The sequence below is a fragment of the Emys orbicularis genome, chromosome 1, assembly GCF_028017835.1.
Source record: "Emys orbicularis isolate rEmyOrb1 chromosome 1, rEmyOrb1.hap1, whole genome shotgun sequence".
Lineage (NCBI taxonomy): Eukaryota > Metazoa > Chordata > Testudines > Emydidae > Emys > Emys orbicularis.
The window spans coordinates 26888060-26904847 of record NC_088683.1 but is presented as its reverse complement, the minus strand read 5'-3'; the positions used below and the strand labels follow the sequence as shown (position 1 = coordinate 26904847).

General features: G+C 50.1%; 1 protein-coding gene across 1 annotated transcript in view; it reads left to right on the top strand.

Moving 5' to 3' along the window:
• Positions 1-16788, top strand: part of PHTF2 (putative homeodomain transcription factor 2) — a 153326-nt gene that overhangs the window by 58072 nt on the left and 78466 nt on the right. The window lies entirely within an intron of this gene.

Sequence of the window (16788 nt, the reverse complement as noted above, 5' to 3'; positions counted from 1 at the left end):
CACTGTTTGCCTACCACTCCTGTACCTCCCCAGATGTTGCTCAAGGTCAAGCAGGATCATGCTCGCATGATCCCCATAGCACCAGCGTGGTCTCACCAGCATTGGTTCACCAGTCTGGTGAGCCTGTTTGCTGAGGCTCCTTTGATACTACCTTCAGAAGCCAATCTGAACTTCCAAGACCACGGCTGCCTGCTACATCTGATGGCCTGAATGCTCCATGGTTAATGTCTCAGGAGGCAGTGTTCGGGGAATGTGCAAAACATCCTCATGAATACCAGAAAGTCACCTACTAAACATGCTTAACAGTTGAAGTGGAAATAATTATCCTTATGGTCAAAGCAAAAGGATGTTTCACCAGTCCTGGCCTCTATACCACGTTTTGGACTATTTGTTCCACCGAAAACAACAAGGCCTATCAATTAGGTCCATCAGAGTTCATCTGGCAGCTATTTCTGCTTTCCACCTGTGGGGGAAAGCAACTGTGGGCTGTTTTGGTATTTTCTAATCCTGTGTCAATCAGATCTGGACAGGGTCTGGTCGGTTTAAATCCCCATGTCATAGCACCATGGAGTCCAAGGGAGGAATGGGATCTAACTCAGGTGATGGTTTCACCCTTTGAACGAAGGGCTACTTGCTCCTTACTGCGTCTCTCTATGAAAGTAGTATTTTTGGTAGCTGTTACCTCCGTGAGAAGAGTGACAGAATTACAAGCTTTGGTAGCTGACTCTCCTTAATGCAGTTTTTTTAATAAGGAAAAGGTATACATATGTCTGCATCCAAAATTCCTGACTAAAGTATCATAAAATCATAGAAGATGAGGGCTGGAAGAGACATCAGGAGATCATCTAGTCCAACCCCCTGCTCAAAGCAGGACCAGCCCCAACTAAATCATCCCAACTAGGGCTTTGTCAAGTCAGGCCGTAAAACCCCCTAAGAATGGAGATTCCACCGCCTCCCTAGGTAACCCATTCCAGTGCTTCACCACCCTCCTAGTGAAATAGTGTTTCCTAATATCCACCCTAGACCTCCTCCACTGCAACTTGAAACCATTGCTTCTTGTTTTGTCATCTGTCACCACTGAGAACAGCCTAGCTCCACCCTCTTTGGAACCTCCTTTCAGGTAGTTGAAGGCTACTATCAAATCCCCCCCCCCCCCATTCTTCTGCAGACTAAAAAGCCCAGTTCCCTCAGCCTCTCCTTATAAGTCATGTGCCCCAGCCCCCTAATCATTTTTGTTGCCCACCACGGGACTGTCTCTAATTTGTCCACATCCTTTCTGTAGTGGGGACCCAAAACTGGACGCAATCCTCCAGGTGTGGCCTCACCAATGCCGAATAGAGGGGACTAATCAGTTCCCTCAATCTGCTGGCAATGCTCCTACTAATGCAGCTCAATATGCTGTTAGCCTTCTTGGCAACAAGGGCACACTGACTCGTATCCAGTTTCTCGTCCACTGTAATTCCCAGGTCCTTTTCTGCAGAACTGCCGCTTAGCTAGTTGGTCCCCAGCCTGTAGCAGTGCATGGGATTCTTCCATCCTAAGTGCAGGACTCTGCACTTGTCCTTGTTGAACCTCATCAGATTTCTTTTGGTCCAATCCTCCAATTTGTCTAGGTCACTCTGGACCCCATCCCTACCCTCTAGCGTATCTACCTCTCCCCCCAGCTTAGTGTCATCCCCAAACTTGCTGAGGGTGCTATCCATCCCATCATCCAGATAATTAATGAAGATGTTGAACAAAACTGACTCCTGGGGCATTCTGCTTGATACTGGCTGCCAACTAGACCAGGCCTGCACAACTCGTAAAGCGGCGAGGGCCATATTACTCCAAAGAAAACAGCTGAGGGCCGAAACCCCCCGGCCCCGCGGAAACATCCCCTCCCCCCCCCAGCACCGCCCAGCCCCGCGGAAACAAACCCGCCTTCCCCAGCACCGCCCCGCCGAAACAGCTAAGGTTTGGGGGGGAGGGTGTGTGATACTTTATTAAGAATTTTTCAATTAAATCAAACAATTTTTTAAATTATTTTAATTTTTTTAATTAATCATGGAAAAATTAAAAACATCTGTTCCGTTGAAAGAAAACATTTGTACTTTTCATAATTACCTTGCAAATTTAATGAGAAATATTACATCTCTTTTCGGCAACAAGCTTGTCGCATTTGGGGGTCATATTTGAAGTGGATATTTTCATAATGTCTTCTAAATGGTCGTCAGTCAGAGAAGAAAGTTGCTTGTTTTTATTCATGTTCATGATGGAAAATGTTTGTTCACATATGTAAGTGCGTCCAAAAATGCTGAACGTTTTCAGTGCAACTTCATTGTCCAGACTTTTGTAGAAGTCCCGCAAGCTGCTTTCTCTGTGCTTATTTCGGTAAACTGCTGAACACTGAAGTTCAATAACCTCCAACTGCAAATCTAGTGGCACTTCCTCTGGATCCACAGAAAAGGGATCTTCAATCAGCTTCAACTGGACGTCTTCTTCTTTAGACAAAGTAAGTCTTCTGTCAAATTCTTCAATCAAAAGAATGATGTGCTTTGCGTATTTTTCTCCTAACTCGGCGTGTTTGTGCTGAGGGATACGCTGTGCACAAGTGGGAAAGTGACACATTTCACCTTTTGACAGCTGACTTCTGAAAAGTTTCAATTTCATTTTGAAAGCTTTCACTGCTGCACACATTTGAAATGTAAGTTGATTTTTTCCCTGAAGTTGAATGTTGAGATAATTCAGGTGTGCTGTAATATCACAAAAGAAAAAGAGATCTTGATTCCAGGACTCATTTTCAAGCTCTGGGAATTTTATTGGCCCATTTTCTAGGAATTTTGCTACCTCCTCTTTCAAAGCAACAAAACGCTGGAGCACTCTTCCTCGACTCAACCACCTCACTTCTGTATGGTAGATTAAGTCATTGCACTCGGTGTCTACCCCTTCAAGAAAGGCTTGAAATGTCCTATGTTTTAGTCCTCTAGAACGGATGTAGTTTACAATGGAAACTACCACTGACATTACATGCTCAAATTTTAAGACTTTGCTACACAAAACCTGCTGATGCATAATGCAGTGATGTTTGGTTATTTCTCTCCCGATAAATTCTTCAAGAAGAGTAACTGCTCCAACATTTTTTTGGCACATAGCTGGAGCACCATCAGTACAAATGGCCACCAAGTTTGTGAAATCTAATCCCGACTTATCATTCGTGCACTTTATCACTTCACTGGAGATTTCTTTTCCGGTTGTGCGACCCGTCATGGAGCACATGCCAGCAAGTTCTTCAGTAATTTCAAAGTTTTTATCAATACCTCTAATAAAAATAAGAAGTTGGGCGGTGTCTTTTAAATCGGTGCTTTCATCCATAGCTAGGGAGTAAAAGCAGAATTCACTGACTCTCTGCTTTAACTGATCACTTAAATTGGTAGAAATGCCAGCTATTCTTCTCCGTACAGTCATGCGTGATAGACTGACATTCTCAAATATTCCCCTCTTTTCTGGACATAACTCAGATACAGCAATCAACATACACTTTTTTAATAACTCGCCTTCTGTCAAGCATTTCCCAGCAGCAGCAATTTCCTTAGAAATTTTAAAGCTTACTTTAGTAACTGTATCGTTCTCAGTGCTCACTTTCTTGAAAATTTGCTGTTCTCTACTAAAGTTTTTCGCTAAACTGGCTGCTTTAATTATTTTTTCATTTGGGCTCAATTTGGCGAGATTGGGATGCTTAGTTTCAAAGTGCCACCGAAGGTTGTATTCTTTCGGAACGGCTAACGTTTCGCGACACACGAGGCACAGTATTTTGTCTTTGGAAATAGTATATAAGTATTTATTCGTCCATTCAGTGTTGAAAACTCTGTGCTCTGATTCTATTTTTCTCTTTTTCTTTTCACTCATGGTATCCATTATGAAGCTCAAGATTTTGTTGAATAAATTCACACACAAGGGAAACACTCACAGTCACACACAAAGAGAAGAGATCTCACGGCGCATGGCACACTAGCAAGGCACTGACGGTGTGTGGAAGCCTGTAGGTCCAGGGGTCACTATATTACTGCACACAGCAGTCAATCAATGCAGTTGTAGATAAATCTCTGCATTATGCATTTTTGTATAACTTTTATATGACTTTGTATTGAACCTTGGTACTATGTTATAGCGGGCTCCTAAGATAGTATAATTAAGGTAAAAGAAAAATTTCTTCTGTGCAAATTTTTGAAGCAGAGTTCAAATTTGTGTGCCATGAGGCAAATGCGCCCAAGTGAGTAAAATGCTTATACATTTAAAAAGTTTTAATTTGCAATTTGTGTCAATTTATATGGGTTTTCAGATAGACATCATAAGTAAAAAAAGAAAAACAAAAGTTTGTGTTTTAAATTGAAATTTTTCCTAAAAAATATCAATAAATGATTATCAGCCAAGAATAAGATATGTAATTACAAATGCATTTTAATTTCCTTATTGGTCGAAATGTCAAAGATGGCTAAACTAACCTTACTGTTTTTCCCTGCGATCTTTTTCATTTGCCCATTCAATATAAACTCTGTCCAGATCTATCAGTCCTCAATCCAGCTGGTAACTCTTAATACACATCAGCACCCCACATAGAACCCCCCCCCCTCGCTAGTTTCCCAATACACACAGATTTTTCCTCCCTCCCTCCCAGTGCCCTTCCCCACAGCCCTACCACCACAACTAAACAATGCCCCACACAGACCCCCAGTGCCCTGACACACACAGATCTCCCTCACTGCCCAGCACCCCCAACAGGCCCCCACTGCCTAGCACCCCAAAACACACAAACCTCCCCCACTGTCCAGCGCCCTCCACACCCTCACAACCCAGCACCCCCCGCACATCTCCGAGACACTCACTCCACCACACCCTTCCCCCTTCCCTGGCCGCACTCACCAGCCCTGCTGGGAGGTCTCTGGCTCCTAGGGTGAGAGCGGCAAGGGGAGTCTCCAGTGGTGAGCGGGAGCCTGTTCGCATCGGTTCGCGGGAACCAGTTGTTAAATTTAGAAGCCCTTTTAGAACCAGTTGTCCTGTGCGGGACAACCGGTTCTAAAAGGGCTTCTAAATTTAACAACCGGTAAGTTGAAGTGACCAGGACCGTAGCTGGGGGGGAGCAGAGGGAGCGGCTGCTCCCCCTGAGCACATTATCCAAAAGTGGCGCCTTAGGAGCTGACCCCATGGGTGCTCCAGCTCTCCGCCCCGCTCCCCGGCCCCAGCTCACCTCCGCTCCGCCTCCGAACACTCTGTGCCGCTTCTCCCCCTCCCCCCCCTCTTCCCGCGAATCAGCTGTTCGTGCGGGAAGCCTGGGAGGGCAGAGAAGCAAGCGGTGGCTTCGCGCTCAAGCCCAGGGAGGCGGAGACGGAGCGGAGGTGAACTGGGGTGGGGGGAGCCGCCCGCGCCACAGCAGGTAACCCGGGGGGAGGGGCGCGGAGGGGAACCGCTCCCTGCCCCAGCTCACCTCTGCTCCGCCTCCCTGGGCCTGAGCGCGAAGCCGCCGCTTGCTTCTCAGCCCTCCCAGGCTTCCTGCGCGAACAGCTGATTCGCGGGAAGCGGGGGGGCTGCAAGCTCAGCTTGACCCGGTGCTCCAGGCACTGCATGGTGGCGGCGTGGCCCGGCTCCAGCCGAGCGGCGTGGCTGTAGCGCCGCCAGCCACCTCCAGGCAGCGCGGTAAGGGAGCAGGGAGGGGGTGTTGGATAGAGGGCAGGGGAGTTCAGAGGAGTGGTGGGGGGGTGGATAGGGGTCGGGGTGGTCAGATGGCAGGGAACAGAGGGATTGAATGGGGGCAAGGGTCCCGGGGGCAGTCAGGAAGGAGCAGGGGTTGGATGGGGCGGTGGGAGGCAGTCAGGGGCAGGGGTTCCAAGGGTGGTCAGGGGACAGGGAGAAGGGGTGGTTGGATAGGGAATCAGGAGAGGAGTTGGATGGGGCGGCGGAGGGCAGTCAGGGGACAGGGAAGGGGGTGGATGGGGCAGGAGTCCCGGGGGGGGTGGGCATCAAGGAACGCGGGGGGTTGGATGGGGCAGGAGTCCCGGGGGGGTGGGCCAAAAAGTGCTCAGGACGGGGGCAGTGGCTGAGCCCCGTGTCCTGCGGGGGGGGGCGCCGAGGGCTCCGTGCCCGTGTCCCGCTTCGGGCAGTGGCAGCGGCGCGCGAGGGCTCAGTGTCCTGCTTGAGGCGTCGCGCGTGGGCTCCATGTCCCACTTGGGGCGGGAGGTGGAGGCGCGGCAGTGCGCGAGGGCTCCCTGCCCGTGTCCCGCTTGGGGTGGGGGTGGAGGCGCGGCGGTGCGCGAGGGCTCCATCCCCGTGTCCCGCCTGGGGTGGGGGTGGGGGGGCGGTTTCGTGCGCCGCGGCCGCTCGGGATCTCTCCCTCCCTCCCAGGTTTGAGAGCCTGGGAGGGAGGGGGAGACCCCGAGCGGCCGCGGCGCACGAAACAGCTGATTCGCGCGCCGCTGCTCCTCCTCCCTCCCAGGCTTGAGAGTGAGCCCCCGCGGGCCGCACAGTGATTCCCCGCGGGCCGCATGTTGTGCAGGCCTGAACTAGACATTGAGCTGTTTATCACTACCCAATGAGCCAGACGATCTAGCCAGCTTTCTATCCACCGTATTCTGCTGCTCTCTTCTTCCTTTTGTCAGGATCCTGAACTCGACCATCTCATGGTCACTGCTGCCCAGGTTGCCACCCACTTCTACTTCCCCTACCAATTCTTCCCTGTTGGTTCCTCCAGCACGTGCACCAGGAAGTTGTCCCCAACACTCTCCAAAAACTTCCTGGATTGTCTGTACACTGCTGTATTGCTCTCCCAGGAGATGTCAGGGTGATTGAAGTCCCCCTTGAGAACCAGGGCCTGTGATCTGGAAACTTCTGTTAGTTGTCTGAAGAAAGCCTTGTCTACCTCATTCTCCTGGTCTGGTGGTCTGTAGCAGATGCCCACCAAGACATCACCCGTGTTGCTCTCACCTCTAAACTTAAACCAAAGACTCTCAACAGGCTTTTCTCCAGTTTCATACTGGAACTCTGAGCAAACATACTGCTCTCTTCCATACAGTGCAACTCCTCCATCTTTTCTCCCTCGCCTGTCCTTTCTGAACAATTTATACCCAGTCATGTGAGTTAACCCACCAAGTCTCTGTTATTCCAATCACATCATAGTTCCTTGACTGTGCCAGGACTTCCAATTCTTTCTGCTTGTTTCCCAGGCTTCTTGCATTCGTGTACAGGCACCTAAGATAACTAGCCGATTGCCTTACTTTCTCAGTATGGATCAGCAGGCTTCCCCTGTTGCACCCTCCTCCTTGTGTTTCCTCCTGGTATCCCACTTCCTCACTTACCTCTGGGCTTAGGTCACCATCCCCTGGCGAACCTAGTTTAAAGCCCTCCTCACTAGGTTAGCAAGCCAGCCTGCGAAGATGCTTTTCCCTCTCTTAGGTGGATCCCATCCCTTCCTAGCAATCTTCCTTCCTGGAACAACATCCCATGGTCGAAGAATCCAAACCCTCTTTCCAACATCACCTACGCAACCACCCATTTACCTCCACAATTCGATGGTCCCTACCTGGGCCTTTTCCTTCAACAGGGAGGATGGACAAGAACACGACTTGCACCTCAAACTCCTTTATCCTTCTTCCCAGAGCCACGTAGTCTGCAGTGACCCACTCAAGGTCATTCTTGGCAATATAATGGGTGCCCAAGTCCTTGTACCGCTACCCCTTCCTACTTCTTTACATGATCAGTCTCGGCAGACGCTCCATCACATCCTGAATTCTAGCTCCAGGCGAGCAGCACGCTTCTCAAGTCTCTCGGTCTGGACAGCAGATGGATGACTGTTCACTGGGGGAAGGAGACCAAAGACCTGAGGTAAGTGGGGAAATGGGATACCGGGAGGAAGCACGAGCAGGAGAGGGCAAGAGGGGAGGACTCCTGTCTCATACTGAGAAATCAGGACAATCAGCGAGTTATCTTAAGTGCCTATACACAAATGCAAGAAGCCTGGGAAACAAGCAGGGAGAACTGGAAGTCCTGGCACAGTCAAGGAACTATGATGTGATTGGAATAACAGAGACTTGGTGGGATAACTCACATGACTAGAGTACTGACATGGATGGATATAAACTGTTCAGGAAGGACAGGCAGGGCAGAAAAGGTGGGGGAGTTGCATTGTATGTAAGAGAGGAGTATGACTTCTCAGAGCTCCGGTATGAAACTGCAGAAAAACCTCAGGGTCTCTGGATTAAGTTTAAAAGTGTGAGCAACAAGGGTGATGTCATGGTGGGAGTCTGCTATAGACCACCAGACCACCTCACCAGGGGGATGAGGTGGACGAGGCTTTCTTCAGGCAACTAACAGAAGTTACTAGATCACAGGCCCTGATTCTCATAGGAGACTTTAATCACCCTGATATTTGCTGGGAGAGCAATACAGCGGTGCACAGACAATCCAGGAAGTTTTTGGAAAGTGTAGGGGACAATTTCCTGGTGCAAGTGCTGGAGGCACCAACTAGGGGCAGAGCTCTTCTAGACCTGCTGCTCACAAACCGGGAAGAATTAGTAGGGGAAGCAAAAGTGGATGGGAACCTGGGCGGCAGTGACCATGAGATGGTCGAGTTCAGGATCCTGACACAAGGAAGAAAGGAGAGCAGCAGAATACGGACCCTGGACTTCAGAAAGCAGACTTTGACTCCCTCAGGGAACTGATGGGCAGGATCCCCTGGGAGAATAACATGAAGGGGAAAGGAGTCCAGGAAAGCTGGCTATATTTTAAAGAATCCTTATTGAGATTGCAGGAACAAACCATCCCGATGTGTAGAAAGAATAGTAAATATGGCAGGCGACCAACTTGGCTTAACAGTGAAATCCTTGCTTATCTTAAACGCAAAAAAGAAGCTTACAGGAAATGCAAGATTGGACAAATGACCAGGGAGGAGTATAAAAATATTGCTCAGGCATGCAGGAGTGAAATCGGGAAGGCCAAATCACACTTAGGGTATGTCTACACTACGAAATTAGGTCGAATTTATAGAAGCCGGTTTTATAAAAATCGGTTGTATACAGCCGATTGTGTGTGTCCCCACATAAAATGCTCTAAGTGCATTAAGTCGGCGGACCGCGTCCACAGTACCGAGGCTAGCGTCGACTTCCGGAGCGTTGCACTATGGGTAGCTATCCCACAGTTCCCGCAGTCTCCGCCGCCCATTGGAATTCTGGGTTGAGATCCCAATGCCTGAATGATGCAAAACAGTGTCGCGGGGGGTTCTGGGTACATGTCGTCAGGCCCCTCCCCCTCCGTCAGAGCAACGGCAGACAATCGATTCGCGCCTTTTTACCTGGGTTACCTGTGCAGACAACATACCACGCCAAGCATGGAGCCCGCTCAGCTCAGCTCATCGTCACCATATGTCATCTGGGTGCCGGCAGACGTGGTACTGCATTGCTACACAGCAGCAGCTAATTGCCTTTTGGCAGTAGACGGTGCAGTAGGACTGGTAGCCTTCATAGGCGATCTGGGTGCTGGCAGACGTGGGGCTGCATTGCTACACAGCAGCAGCCCCTTGCCTTTTGGCAGTAGATGGTGTATTACGACAGTTCGATCAGATGATGGCTGAAACTCCGTATGTCCCCCAGTCATATTCTGCTGCCTTCCCAATGATGATGGCGGCTATCAGTCGTAGTACGCTATTTTCTGCCAAGCGCCCAGTATTTTCTGCCAAGCACCCAGAAGATGCCGAGGGCTATCAGTCATGCTGCACCGTCGGCTGCCAGCTTAAGATGTAAAAAATAGATTTGTTCTGTATTCATTTGCTTCCCCCTCCCTCCGTCAAATCAACGGCCTGCTAAACCCAGGCTTTTGAGTTCAATCTTTGGGGGGGCCATTCTGTGTGACAGTTGTTTGTGTTTCTCCCTGATGCACAGCCACCTTTGTTGATTTTAATTCCCTGTACCTGTACGCCATGTCGTCACTCGCCCCTCCCTCCCTCAGACAATAGTTTCGCGCCTTTTTTCAGACCAGATGCCATACCACTGGGATCATGGAGCCCGCTCAGATCACCGCGGCAATTATGAGCACTATGAACACCACGCTCATTGTCCTGGAGTATATGCAGAGCCAGGACATGCCAAAGCAAAACCAGGGCCAGCCGATGAGGCGATTGCAGCGTGGCGACGAGAGTGATGAGGAAATTGACATGGACATAGACCTCACAGAAGGTACAGGCCCCAGCAATGTGCAAATCATGGTGTTACTGTGGCAGGTTCATGCTGTGGAATGCCGATTCTGGGCCCGGGAAACAAGCACAGACTGGTGGGACCGCATCGTGTTGCAGGTCTGGGACGATTCCCAGTGGCTGCGAAACTTTCACATGCGTAAGGGCACTTTCATGGAACTTTGTGACTTGATTTCCCCTGCCCTGAAGCGCCAGAATACCAGGATGAGAGCAGCCCTCACAGTTGAGAAGCGAGTGGCGATAGCCCTGTGGAAGCTTGCAACGCCAGACAGCTACCGGTCAGTCGGGAATCAATTTGGAGTGGGCAAATCTACTGTAGGGGCTGCTGTGATCCAAGTTGCCAGGGCAGTCAAAGACCTGGTGATATCAAGGGTAGTGATTCTGGGAAACGTGCAGGCCATAGTGGATGGCTTTGCTGCAATGGGATTCCCAAACTGTGGTGGGGCGATAGACGGAACCCCTATCCCTATCTTGTCACCGGAGCACCAAGCCACCGAGTACATAAACCGCAAGGGGTACTTTTCAATGCTGCTGCAAGCCCTGGTGGATCACAAGGGACGTTTCACCAACATCAACGTGGGATGGCCGGGAAAGGTACATGATGCTCGCGTCTTCAGGCACTCTGGTCTGTTTCGAAAGCTGGAGGAAGGGACTTTCTTCCCGGACCAGAAAATAACCGTTGGGGATGTTGAAATGCCTGTCGTGATCCTTGGGGACCCAGCCTACCCCTTAATGCCATGGCTCATGAAGCCGTACACAGGCAGCCTGGACAGTAGTCAGGACCTGTTCAACTACAGGCTGAGCAAGTGCCGAATGGTGGTGGAATGTGCATTTGGGCGTTTAAAAGCGCGCTGGCACAGCTTACTGACTCGCTGTGACCTCAGCGAAAAGAATATCCCCATTGTTATTCTGCTTGCTGTGCGCTCCACAATATCTGTGAGAGTAAGGGGGAGACATTTATGGCGGGGTGGGAGGTTGAGGCAAATCGCCTGGCCGCTGATTACGCGCAGCCGGACACCAGGGCGGTTAGAAGAGCATAGCAGGGCGCGGTGCGCATCAGAGAAGCTTTGAAAACGAGTTTTGTGACTGGCCAGGCTACGGTGTGAAACTTCTGTTTGTTTCTCCTTGATGAATCCTCTGCCTCCCCCCCCCACCCGGTTCACTCTACTTCCCTGTAAACCAACCACCCCACCCTCCCCTCCCCCCTTCGAGCACCGCTTTCAGACGCAATAAAGTCATTGTTACTTCACTTTCATGCATTCTTTATTAATTCATCACACAACTAGGGGGATAATTGCCAAGGTAGCCCGGGATGGGTGGGGGAGGAGGGAAGGAAAAGGACACACTGCAGTTTAAAACTTTAACACTTATTGAAGGCCAGCCTTCTGATGCTCGGGCAATCATCTGGGGTGGAGTGACTGGGTGGCCGGAGGCCCCCCCACCGTGTTCTTGGGCATCTGGGTGAGGAGGCTATGGAACTTGGGGAGGAGGGCTGTTGGTTACACAGGGGCTGTAGCGGCGGTCTCTGCTCCTGCTGCCTTTCCTGCAGCTCAACCATACGCTGGAGCATATGAGTTTGATGCTCCAGCAGCCGGAGCATCGACTCTTGCCTTCTGTCTGCAAGCTGACGCCACCTATCCTCTTCAGCCCGCCACTTGCTCTGTTCATCCCGCAATTCAGCCCGCCACCTCTCCTCTCGTTCATATTGTGCTTTTCTGTAGTCTGACATTGACTGCCTCCACGCATTCTGCTGTGCTCTGTCAGCGTGGGAGGACATCTGGAGCTCCGAGAACATATCATCCCGAGTCCGCCGTTTTCTCCTTCTAATCTTCGCTAGCCTCTGTGAAGGAGAAACATTTGCAGCTGGTGGAGGAGAAGGGAGAGGTGGTTAAAAAAGACACATTTTAGAGAACAGTGGGTACATTCTTTCACGTTAAATTTTGCTGTTCACATCACACAGCACATGTGCTTTCGTTACAAGGTCGCATTTTTCCTCTTATATTGAGGGCCTGCCGGTTTGGTGTGAGAGATCACTCACGCAGTGCCAGGCCACAGATTTCGGCTTGCAGGCAGCCATGGTAAGCCACAGTCTTTTTTGGGTTTTTTAACCTTCTTAACATGTGGGAATGGTTTCAAACAGTAGCGCCCTCATTACCCATACCAAGCACCCAGTGGGTTGGCCATTTAAAATGGGTTTGCAATGTAAAAGGAGGGGCTGAGGTTTCCGGGTTCACATGCAGCACAAACCCAACTACCCCCCCCCCACCACACCCGATTCTCTGGGGTGATCACTTCACCCCTCCCCCCTTACGCGTGGCTAACAGCTGGGAACGTTTCTGTTCAGCCGAGCAGGAACGGGCACCTCCGAATGTCCCCTTAATAAAATCACCCCATTTCAACCAGGTGACGGTGAATGATATCACTCTCCTGAGGATAACAAAGAGAGATAAGGAATGGATGTTGTCTGCATGCCAGCAAACATCGGGACCATACGCTGCCATGCTTTGTTATGCAATGATTCCAGACTACGTGCTACTGGCCTGGCGTGGTAAAGTGTCCTACCATGGCGGACGGGATAAGGCAGGCCTCCCCAGAAACCTTTTGCAAAGGCTTTGGGAGTACATGAAGGAGAGCTTTCTGGAGATGTCCCTGGAGGATTTCCGCTCCATCCCCATACATGTTAACAGACTTTTCCAGTAGCTGTACTGGCCGCAATTGCCAGGGCAAATTAATCATTAATCATTAAACACGCTTGCTTTTAAACCATGTGTAATATTTACAAAGGTACACTCACCAGAGGTCCCCTGTGTGCCCTCAGGGTCTGGGAGCACGCCTTGGGTGAGTTCGGGGGTTACTGGTTCCAGGTCCAGGGTGATAAACATATCCTGGCTGTTGGGAAAACCGGTTTCTCCGCTTCCTTGCTGCTGTGAGCTATCTACATTATCTTCATCCTCATCTTCCTCGTACCCCGAACCCGCTTCCCTGTTGCGTGTTTCTCCATTGATGGAGTCATAGTACATTGTTGGGGTAGTGGTGGCTGCACCCCCTAGGATCGCATGCAGCTCCGCGTAGAAGCGGCATGTTTGAGGCTCTGCCCCGGACCTTCCGTTTGCCTCTCTGGCTTTGTGGTAGGCTTGCCGTAGCTCCTTAATTTTCACGCGGCACTGCTGTGCGTCCCTGTTATGGCCTCTGTCCTTCATAGCCTTTGAGACCTTTTCTAATATTTTGCCATTTCGTTTATTGCTACGGAGTTCAGCTAGCACTGATTCATCTCCCTATATCGCGAGCAGATCCCTTATCTCCCGTTCGGTCCATGATGGAGCTCTTTTGCGATCCTGGGACTCCATATTGGCTACCTGTGCTGATGAGCTCTGCGTGGTCACCTCTGCTCTCCTCGCTGGGCAAACAGGAAATGAAATTCAAAAGTTTGCGGGGCTTTTCCTGTCTACCTGGTCAGCGCGTCTGATTTGAGAGTGTTGTCCAGAGCGGTCACAATGAAGTACTGTAGGATAGCTCCCGGAGGCCAATAACGTCTAATTCCATCCACACTACCCCAATTCCGACCCGCAAAGGCTGATTTTAGCGCTAATCCCCTTGTCGGAGGTGGAGTAAAGAAACTGGTTTAAAGGGCCCTTTAAGTTGGAAAAAAAGGGCTTCGTCGTGTGAACGTGTCCAGGCTTAATTCGAATTAACGCTGCTAAATTCGACCTAAACTCGTAGTGTAGACCAGGCCTTAGAGTTGCAGCTAGCAAGAGATGTTAAGAGCAACAAGAAGGGTTTCTTCAGGTATGTTAGCAACAAGAAGAAAGTCAAGGAAAGTGTGGGCCCCTTACTGAATGAGGGAGGCAACCTAGTGACAGAGGATGTGGAAAAAGCTAATGTACTCAATGCTTTTTTTCCCTCTGTCTTCACAAACAAGGTCAGCTCCCAGACTGCTGGACTGGGCAGCACAACATGGGGCAGAGGTGACCAGCCCTCTGTGGAGAAAGAAGTGGTTCGGGACCATTTAGAAAAACTGGACGAGCACAAGTCCCTGGGGCCGGATGCGCTGCATCCGAGGGTGCTAAAGGAGTTGGCGGATGTGATTGCAGAGCCATTGGCCATTATCTTTGAAAACTCATGGCGATCGGGGGAGGTCCTGGATGACTGGAAAAAGGCTAATATAGTGCCCATCTTTAAAAAAGGGAAGGAGGAGGATCCGGGGAACTACAGGCCAGTCAGCCTCACCTCAGACCCCGGAAAAATCATGGAGCAGGTCCTCAAGGAATCAATTCTGAAGCACTTAGAGGAGAGGAAAGTGATCAGGAACAGTCAGCATGGATTCATCAAGGGCAAGTCATGCCTGACTAACCTAATTGCCTTCTATGAGGAGATAACTGGGTCTGTGGATGAGGGGAAAGCAGTGGATGTGTTATTCCTTGACTTTAGCAAAGCTTTTGATACAGTCTCCCACAGTATTCTTGCCACCAAGTTAAAGTATGGGCTGGATAAATGGACTATAAGGTGGATAGAAAGCTGGCTAGATCGTCGGGCTCAACGGGTAGTGATCAACGGCTCCATGTCTAGTTGGCAGCCGGTTTCAAGTGGAGTACCCCAAGGGTCGGTCCTGAGGCCGGTTTTGTTCAATATCTTTATTAATGATCTGGAGGATGGCGTGGACTGCACTCTCAGCAAGTTTGCAGATGACACTAAACTGGGAGGCGTGGTAGATACGCTGGAGGGTAGGGATAAGATACAGAGGGACCTAGACAAATTAGAGGATTGGGCCAAAAGAAACCTGATGAGGTTCAACAAGGACAAGTGCAGAGTCCTGCACTTAGGACGGAAGAATCCCATTCACTGTTACAGACTAGGGACTGAATGGCTAGGAAGCAGTTCCCTAGAAAAGGATCTAGGGGTTACAGTGGACGAGAAGCTGGATATGAGTCAACAGTGTGCCCTTGTTGCCAAGAAGGCTAATGGCATATTGGGCTGTATAAGTAGGGGTATTGCCAGCAGATCGAGGGACGTGATCATTCCCCTCTATTCGACATTGGTGAGGCCTCATCTGGAGTACTGTGTCCAGTTTTGGGCCCCACACTACAAGAAGGATGTGGAAAAATTGGAAAGAGTCCAGCGGAGGGCAACAAAAATTATTAGGGGGCTGGAACACATGACTTAGGAGGAGAGGCTGAGGGAACTGGGATTATTTAGTCTGCAGAAGAGAAGAATGAGTGGGGATTTGATAGCTGCTTTCAACTACCTGAAAGGGAGTTCCAAAGAGGATGGATCTAGACTGTTCTCAGTGATACCTGATGACAGAACAAGGAGTAATGGTCTCAAGTTGCAGTGTGGGAGGTTTAGGTTAGATATTAGAAAAAACTTTTTCACTAGGAGGGTGGTGAAGCACTGGAATGGGTTACCTAGGGAGGTGGTGGAAGCTCCTTCCTTAGAGGTTTTTAAGGTCAGGCTTGACAAAGCCCTGGCTGGGATGATTTAGTTGGGAATTGGTCCTGCTTTGAGCAGGGGGTTGGACTAGATGACCTCCTGAGGTCTGTTCCAACCCTGATATTCTCTGATGACTCCGTACCCCTTAGGAGGGAGTCCCCAACAAACACCACCACCCATCTCCTCCCCTCGGGAGTGCTGGTCGTGGAACCCCCATCCTTAGGACAATGCATCGCATGCCCTCTGGTCAATTGGGGTCTCCTTCTGATCCCTTCCCTCAGATGACTCTTCCAAACCATTCTTCACCGTAGTACCTGTGCCGAGAGCCTGAAAACAGTTTCTTACCTCTATCTGCATTGAGGATACATTGGTTCTCCTCTTTCTTCTTCTGGAGGTCACATGCCGCCAATTTTCTTCCCCGTTTAGCACTGCCCTCTCTGATTCTACAGTATCTGCAGTACCAAACACTGACTTCTATCCAGAAAGTCTTCATTTTCTCTGATGCAATGCAGGGTTGATAGTTGGGTGTTTAGTCCTTTAACCTTAGAATCATAGATATTGTTCTGTAGCTTTTGTTTGGCGCAGGTATTTATACCAGACATTTGTAAAGCTGCAACTTGTACTCTTGGGAGAATTCTGCACCACTACGCAATGCAGAATTTTACAGAAATGAATGTGCATGCAGAATTTCCTTTCTCCCCCAGAAATGGGCTGCAGTTCTTCTGGCCATCACTAGGGGCCACCAGACCTGCCAAACCCAACTCACACATAGAGGACACTGCTGGGGAGAGGAGGGAGCTGCCATTCCCTGCACGCTCTGAAGGAAGGAGAGGGCAGCGCACAGGAAACTCTGTGCAAACCTGGGACCCAGGATCAGGCTGTTTCTCCCTCCTGGATATCCCTGGGCTCCGAGGGGTAGGAGGGCAGGTATCTGGGCAAAGGGAGCCCTGTGGCTGGGCTCTGGGGGGGAAGGGGTTGTGGATGTATGGCCCCCTGGCTGGGGGGGAAGGGAAGGGGGCAGAGAAATAGGAACTGGGTTGTCATAGGGGTTTCTTTAACTCTCTACTCATGTGGGAATTTTTGTGTGTCTGTATAGTTAGACATACTTGCTGACAGGTATTTTGAATTAAATACCTAAATAATTGAAA